The sequence below is a fragment of the Scomber japonicus genome, chromosome 13 (assembly GCF_027409825.1).
Source record: "Scomber japonicus isolate fScoJap1 chromosome 13, fScoJap1.pri, whole genome shotgun sequence".
Taxonomy (NCBI): Eukaryota; Metazoa; Chordata; class Actinopteri; order Scombriformes; family Scombridae; genus Scomber; species Scomber japonicus.
The window spans coordinates 15,103,109-15,111,964 of record NC_070590.1 but is presented as its reverse complement, the minus strand read 5'-3'; the positions used below and the strand labels follow the sequence as shown (position 1 = coordinate 15,111,964).

Sequence of the window (8,856 nt, the reverse complement as noted above, 5' to 3'; positions counted from 1 at the left end):
CCAGTAGAAATAATATAACTAAAATAAGATACGTGAAAATGCAATACACAGTATGAGTACTTCAATGGTATAAATTTGAGAGGCAATAAGTGAAAACTCAGAAAGTATTTCGCCCTTTGTACACAGTCTGTAAATTCGATGCCTCAATCTTTGAAGCCATAAGGAAACAGAACTTCCCTTTTCCCAACAGACACACACTCACCACTGCTCTTAATGATAAGCCTCTTTAAGCTTACCCCCGGTGTTTATCTGATGTAACTTACAAATTGTCGCATACTATGGTAGAAAATGTGTGTGTCCATCACTCAGACTTTGTGAAACCTTATTGTTGAAAATACTCCTGCACAAATTTTACATACTAAACAAAATATTTCTACAGCTTCAAAAAGTTTTTACACATGCAAATTATATTTTTGTGCACAAAACTGGACATTCACAAATAATTTCATAATGACATTGATATAGCCTGATCCATATGATAAAGGTTAAATTAATGTTTTCTTCTACAGACTGATCTGATAGGTTGAGGAGAGATGTCGGGAGGTCTGACTGTTTTGTGTCTCCTGCTCCTGCACACTGGAGCTCAGGGTTTTGGTTTAGTGCCAGGAAAGTCTCTGACTCACCAGGACATCACAGAGAGAGCAATTTTCAATGCCACTGTGCAGGTGTGCCGCGCTCTGGCCGAAGCTGAGGGGAAAGACTTCACTCTTCCTGTAAGAATTCACTCCCACCAAGAAAATAGTACATCTCTTTTATTAATGTTAGGATGTGACTGTCTCTGTCTCTCTCTCTCTCTCTCTCTCTCTCTCTCTCTCTCTCTCTCTCTCTCTCTCTCTCTCTCTCTCTCTGTGTGTGTGTGTGTATCCAGGCACAGCCTTTCACTGCTGAGGGTGTTGCTATTGCCTGTGGAGCACGAAGATCAACTAAGAGTTTCTGTAAATCCACGATAACCATGGTACTGAGAAATGTACGGGTGGACATCCGTCATGTCTTTAATGGAGAATACCACTTTGATGAAGAAATGTTTGTTCAAGGACGCAAAATCATCACAGATGGAATACGGGCTGTCAAGGCAAGCATCAAGCGAGAAAATTTTGAAGCTGCAAGGCAGAAACTGGGACAGATTTTTCATCCTTTACAGGTATTTGTGCTTGTTTTAATTTTTAATTTAATAACTTTGAAAAAGATTCAAAGAAACTTGTATGGATTATTAACGTTCTTTTGTCAACCTGAAGGATTTCTACAGTCACAGTAACTGGGTGGAAATGGGGAACAAGCTCCCAAACCCCAATCTAATCAGATCAGACACCAGCATTGGTAAAATAGCAGGTAAAGAGGTTATATAATGTGATAATTGTTGATAAACACATACCAACAGGATTGAGGAATGTAGATTGGGTGTGACTGGAAGACAGAAGATAACGTAGTTAAAATGTCTTGTGAATTTACATTTCCACAGATAAAAGCAGGGCGACCTGCCGCAACTGTGATGGAGACGACTGCACAAACAACATTTTAGAGGATATCCTTAAGGAGAGGATACTGATCTCTGGGTACACTTCTATGCTGCCCATATTTGCAAGCAAACCTAAAGGTAAGTCATTCCTTTCATTCATATTTAAAACAACTGCCACAGCAATATTGCCACACATTATTAATTGTGATCAAACATACAAGATAAGTGTGGAGGATAAATTCAACACATGACCATATAGATATGTGCTTGAGGTTTCCACTTTGTGCTCTACTGAAAAAATTGATTTCTTAAAGGTCAATATACTGCCTTTTCCCATAACTTTTAACTGTATCAAATAGTCTTCGTCACTGCCTTAAACAGAAATTTGAAAGAAAGTTAATGGATATGGGTTTGCATAAAGATGTAAATACTCATGTTGCAAAAAACTGACTCAACCATCTCTGACTTCTATTAAATGTACAGAGCAGTGATGGCGATGGCTTATAGTGATGATGATGATGATGATGACGAAATATGTGCTACATAAAGTATATCCTTTCCAAGTCAATTTGCAGCCAATAAATATGTAAATTCTTCAGTAATCACCTTCATGTCTATTTATTTCTAATAGTGCATGGAAAAGCTTCTCTTTACATCCTGACCTTTTTCCAAAGGTTTTTGCTGAAGGTTTGTATCCCCTCCTCTGCTGTTGTGCCCACTTCTGTTGGGCTTCATTGAAGTCATGTTTTCCACCCCCTGCTCTCAGAGGCACAGTGGAAATTCCTTGACCTTGTCTTAAGCGATTGTTGTTTTGCTTTTGAGTTTAGTCATTAAGCTAAGTCAGCTGTATGTACTGCTGCAATCTGTTTCTCCAAACAGACATTTCATCATGGTTATCATAAATGTTCTCTAGCCATTTGTGAGACTTTCCCTAATTGCTTCACAGTATCTGAAATTAAACACAGCATGCATACAATGGTCTCTATAAAGAAAGCAGATGGAATACAGCTCAGAGAAGCATGATTTGTATTTATTTTTTTTAATGTTATTTGTTGCTAAGGAAAATGCAGCCATGGAGGAGCAATAGATCGAACAAGTTCCATTGAGCCTAAAGGTGGGATCAACAAAGACTCGTTGGATGCCAGCCATGGTCATCTCCACACTAAAGCAGCAAACATGGCAATAGCAGCAACCAGTGAGCTGCTTCAGGACATTCGACAGGCTGTCGGGGACAAACCATTTCTCCAGTATGAAACCCATTCTGCATGTTTCAGTTATGTACTGTTAGGTTACACCAAGCTGTTCATAAATCTATCATTATGTTTGCATGTGAAGTCCTTCCTTAGTAAAATCGCCAGTTTCAAACTAGTCACTGATTCAGGGTGCACCATTAAACCCTAAGAAACATCTCAGCCAGCAAACACTTCATGTGTAAATCAGTTGCTAGGTAACACCTACAGGAAGCAACCAAATGTGTAAACAGGAATTCACTGTGGACATATAGGAGCATCACAAGCTGTAACATCCAACTTCCAAAAATAACAGTTTTAGGGGCCAAAAAAGATACAATAAACTGTACTTAGAATCATTTGTGAATGTAGGTATGACTATATTATTTATATCTACATAACTGGAGAAAAAAAAGAAGAGTGAAAATACTTACTTAAGAAAAAATACATGTAAAATATTGTTAAATTAGTAGGTGTAGCCTATATATAGTAAAAACGAATTTCTTAGTTAGTTCTCAACATTTATTTTGGTTAACCAACTGTGGTTTTAATTTAGTGATACATAAATCTCCACTGAGTAAATACCTACTTTACTAGGCTAAGTTTGAACTTATGAACAGTTGGTGTTTGTGGCTCCTGTAGTTCAAAGTTTTTTCTTTCCCTTATCCATCTGTCTCCATCACTCAGGATGATGGGAATCTCCAAAAGATCCAGTAGGGGTCTTTCCTTTGTGATTAACACTAGAAAAAGCATGAGTGATGACATTGAGACGGTGAGGAGCATCACTCCTTTGATCATCAACAGTGAGGTGGGAACAGAGAATGAGCCCTCACTTTTCATTCTGGTACCTTTCAATGATCCAGGTAGGAACTTGAGGATTTTGCTTGTGTAAATATGCTTATGTTGCAACTTCTTTTTTTTCAACTGTCTCCAAATATCTTCAGGATTCGGGCAAATGATAAAGACTACAGACCCCACAGCCTTCAAAAATGCTATTAATTCATTATCAGCAACTGGTGGAGGAGATGTGGAGGAACTCAGTCTTTCAGGGCTTCAGGTGTGTTGATGTGTTTGACTGTTTCAAATCTGAATTGAAAACGTTGTTAAACTAAAATTATCCTTTATATGTTTTCCTCATATAGCTGGCTTTAACTGCTGCTCCTTCAAGCTCTGAAATCTTTCTCTTCACGGATGCACCCACTAAAGACAAACACCTGAAAAGCACAGTGATCGCACTTATAGAGCGGACCCAAACAGTAGTGAGTATCTAATATTGGTGTGTATGAGAATATCTGGTCAGTGTCACAATATACACATCACACACCACCAAAATCTATCCTGTAAGATTGTTTTCATGATAGCACTGTAACTTCTTTATAAGAAATATAATCAGCACCACTCAAAAGTTTGGACACACTCTCTCATTTAAGCCAATGGGAAGGTGGTGCCACATATACTATTGTACTTTTTACTTATATTAATTGTTGCTATAGGCCTTTCTAATAGCTATGTTTTCCTTTTCAGGTGAACTTCATGATTACTGGCTCAACGGCACTCAATCGTCGCAGGTGGAGGAATGACAGTAAGATAACAGCATCAGATATGCAGCTGTACAGAGACTTGGCTCATGCTTCAGGCGGTCAGGCTATCGAAGTCACAAAGAGTGAGCTCCCTGTGGCCACCAGCATCATAACAGAGTCCTTCAACTCCTCTCTGGTAATATCACAAAGATCTCACTGGGCATTACCAGCTAGTTTTGTCAATGTAAATATTTCATCTGTGTAATTAATTGAATGTATTCTTCCAGGTGACTCTTCTGCAGGCAGCCAGAAGCCCAGGAAAGGCAGATAACTTCACTTTTATGGTTGACGAAACAGTAACAAAACTTACAGTTTACATCACTGGACGATCTCTCACTTTTACTCTCATCAGCCCCACAGGTGATACTACTCTCTCAATTTCTACTATACTATCTCAATCTTCTCTTTTTCTCATTATATTAATTTTGGGTCATTACTATATAATTACTTACTGTCATTAAAGAGTAACTTTCCTCACCAAGAAAATTGCCAGTCTTTCCTGTATACCACAAATTTACATCCAAGTGAAATTTGCTCTATTGCTAAATTTTGGACCAGAACTAGTTGGATTTGCTTGCAGAGGCAAAGTAAATCTTAACTGTTCTTACACACAGAGTTAAACATTGCAAACAACAAGCTTTCATATGAGGAGTACAGACTACTCCATAAAGACAACGAGAGTGGGTTGCATAAATAGGTTTGTTTAAAATAACTTTGTGATCGATCGGTTAGCGCCACCTATTTCACAATGGCGAACACAGCAACTTAATTTTGCCACTTCATGGTGTGAGCAGCACTCTGCATTTGATAAGATCCCTGTTAGGAAAAAAAAGTAATAAAAAAAAGTGTTTACCCATCACTCTTTCAAACATTGTTATGCAAGTAATGTAATGTTTAAAAAAATGCTAAACATAGCACCCTTAATTTTTTTGCGTTTAAGGCCAATGTGCTTATTGTAAAACTCCAGCTGAAAACTATAACACCATTAGCCTGGCTAAATGAACCCATCTAAGAATTAAAGAAAGACTGTAGGAGAAAGGAACACAAATGGAAAAAGACATCAATGTCTCCACTTAGTCAACAACAAATTCCCCTCCCCACGCCCCTGTTTTACATATCAGCAGCAACATTCACTTATTTTAGTAATTTTAAACCTATAAACCTATTAAACCGTTATTCATACCTTTTACAAAAACCTTTTCGGTCACTATCTGTAACTACAACTCTTCCCAGCCCACACTGTACCACAAGGTTCAATTTTTTGCTCCTGTTTTATTTTCCATCTGCATGCTTCCACTTGGCTAAATCATCCAATCATACAATGTTTTTTTTTTCATTGCTATGTAGACGACACACAGATATACCTTCCCCTTAGACCCAGTAACCCAAGAAGCCTAGCTGCTGCTGTAGATTGTCTCCATGATGTCATCTGTTGGATGGCACAAAACTACCCTCAACTCAACAACTCTAAAACATAAATCATACTGTTCAGTCCCACAAAGCCAAAAAGACCCCCATCAGTCTTGGTCTTCTGTCCACCAACATGAAGCCCACTGCCAGAAATCTAGGAGTACTATTCGATTCAGACTTAACTTTTGAAACACACATCAAAAGAGTTGTCCAGTCCTGCTTCCTGCAAATAAGAGCAACTCAGCAACCTTCCAGCATAACACAAAAGTCCCTCTCTCACTCCCAACTAGTTCAGAATGCAGCAGCTCAACTTCTTACTGGTTTTAACAGACATCACATTGCCCCAATCCTGGCTTCTGTCCACTGGGTCCCAGTTCATTTCAGAATTGATTTCAAAATTTTACTGATCGCTTTTAAAAAATGTCTGGGTCTTTCTCCAAGTTATTTGACAGAAATGTTGATCCTGTATGAGCCAGCCTGTAGCCTTAGATCCTCAAGCGGGGCCTGCTGGCTGCTCCAAAGTCAAGGCTGAAATCTAAAGGTGACGGTGCTTAGGGTCATCAGGGCTGCTCAGCTTTGGGATGACCTACCTGAGGAAGTAAAGCTTGCAGGATTGATAACTTCTTTTAAATCGCTTTGTGAAACTACTTTCTACAGACTTGCTTTTATGTGATGTTGTTTGTTGTTTTTTAATTCTCTTAATCTTTTTTTTTATCAACTCTTGATTGTGTTTTGTTGTCTTCTACTATCTTCTTAATGTCAGCCTTGTTATTGCTTTCTGTGTTATATGTCTTTGAATGTATTAATTTGTACTGACATTGCTTTTTCTGTCAAAGCACTTTGTAAACTCTGTTTCAAAGGCGCTATATAAATAAAATTATAATCAATGTTTCAATTTTATAGGTGAGTCTCAGCAAAGCAGGGATACAGCAGGATCATTGATCACTGCATCCCAATCAGTTGGAAACTTTCAGAGTCTGCAGCTAAAAACAGAAGCAGGACTGTGGAAAATGAAAATGGTGTCAACCAATGCCTATGCTCTGAAGGTCATAGGTGAGACCTCCATGTTTATTCGATTTAATTCTATCACACAATACTTTGTTGGAGGCATTTCACACCACTTACCTTACAGTGAACACTGTCAAACCATCACTTTTGGTTTAGATCTCCAGTTTGTACATTTCATCCAAATATCAGGCCAGGTTTAATCCATTTTTTGTCAAAGATAAAAACAAACTATTTAATTACAGCACAGCTCCTGCTACAAATAGTTGGTGAATGAACACAAAATAAACTTTGTACTGTTAAAGTAACCCACTAAATTTGCAATATGGATAGAAAATTCAGTATTATTGTTCAGATTTTTGGAAAAACAACAACCAAAAAATGTATGAAGAAAAAACATGACTGAGTCACTGTACATACCTTATTAACTCAAGCCTCTTTGTGTTAAACATACGTGTGCAATGTTCAGATAGTGAACAAAGAGGCCACAAGAATAATATGTGTTGTTCATTAAGCCTTTTTGATTTGGTTTCATTAATTTACAGGTCAGAGTCCTATTGACTTCGTGTTTGACTTTGTGGAGGTGTCGCAGGGCCTGTTTGCAGGTTTTGATGTTCTTGACACTCGTCCCCAAGCTGGTAGGACAAACTGTAATGTGAATGTGCTGATATGCTGATGTAACATCATCAAGTCAAACATACTTTATGGTTTTTCCTTTTCTTTAAAAGGTGTTAATGGTAGTCTATTGGTGACTTTAACGGGGAGCGACTCCGCCACAGTGACAGAAGTCACTCTGGTTGAATCATCGGGGTCAGGGGAGGTGAAAGGATTTGTGGAGCCACAAGCGAGCAGGAACTTCTTAGTTCATGTTGACAGGATACCATCAGTAGAATTTGTGGTGCAAGTAAAGGGACAGGATGGCGGTGTTAGCTCCAAGGCTTCATCATTTGTCTTCCAAAGGCAGTCACCCATCAACTTTAGGGCCTCTAATCTTATTATTTCTGTGAGTACCCATCTCAGACCATCATTGTGTCACACAGACACCTCACATCACATGCCAAATGTTTACGTATAGGTTTACTTTGTAATGGATCCCCTCTGTGTTTAGGCTGAATCAAATGACATCTTAGAACCAGGGAAACCTTTCTATGTGCCTTTCTCTGTGATGACCAATGGAATTGGGGGAAATGTCACCATTCGAGTCACAAATGACCGACATTTCAACTCGACTTTTCCAAGCAGTTTATTCCTGGAAACTGGGAAAAGCGTTAATGGTACAGTGACCCTCACAGCACCTTTGAACACCCCATCTGGTACTGACTTCACCTTGACCATTGAGGCCGAGGCTCCAAGGGGTGATGACACAAATTATGTTGTGCTGCGATTCTCCGTTGTTAACATGGTAACACTCCCACTGAAAAAAATATGTTAAAGTGTTAAAGAAGTATTTGCTTAAACTTTATTCATTTATTTATTTATTTTAATTTCAAGATTCAAGATGTGGGAAAAATAAGAATTTCCTTGAAAAAAAAGCTCCTACCCATGTAAACATTAATTTATTACCAAGAAATTTATTCTCCCCATATCCGATTCTTTCATTTTTTTTTACATTTTGCCTCTATTTTATAGTGACAGACAGATGCAGAGAAGAAATGCAAAAATTCTCAAAAAGAAAAATTTCTTTAAGAGTTGTCTCTATCCCTATAAATTACTTCATGTTTGTACTCACTTACAAACTAGCAGACTTTTCCTTCTCCTCATAGATGACTGATTTCACTCAGCCAGTGTGTCAGCTGCTCAGCCTGAAGTCCAACTGCTCTAACAACTGTTAGGCAGTTCATCGATGTGGGAGATCTCTGTCCGGGTAACTGATGGAGCTGAAGGGACAGGTGTCGACCATGTCAGCCTCAAACAGGGCAGAGGATCCTTGAACACCAACCTGGCGGCTGACAACGGGAACGTAACACTGGTGTCCTACAAGGCATCTTGCTGCTCACCTGATGTGGAGCTGCTGGTTGTGGATCAAGTGGGAAATGTAGGCTCCTGTTCCTACACTCCACGGGGGGGTTCAATGGCTGCTATCTCTGGGTCCATCAAACTCAGTTATTCGACCCTTCTTTACCTAAGTATGGTGGTACTAGGTCTTCATGTGCTGACTGAACTGGGCATCCAGTGA

At 38.8% G+C, this 8,856-nt stretch overlaps 1 pseudogene; it reads left to right on the top strand.

The window, feature by feature from the left end:
* The first annotated feature begins 533 nt into the window (after positions 1-533).
* LOC128370891 (von Willebrand factor A domain-containing protein 7-like) lies at positions 534-8,856 on the top strand (annotated as a pseudogene).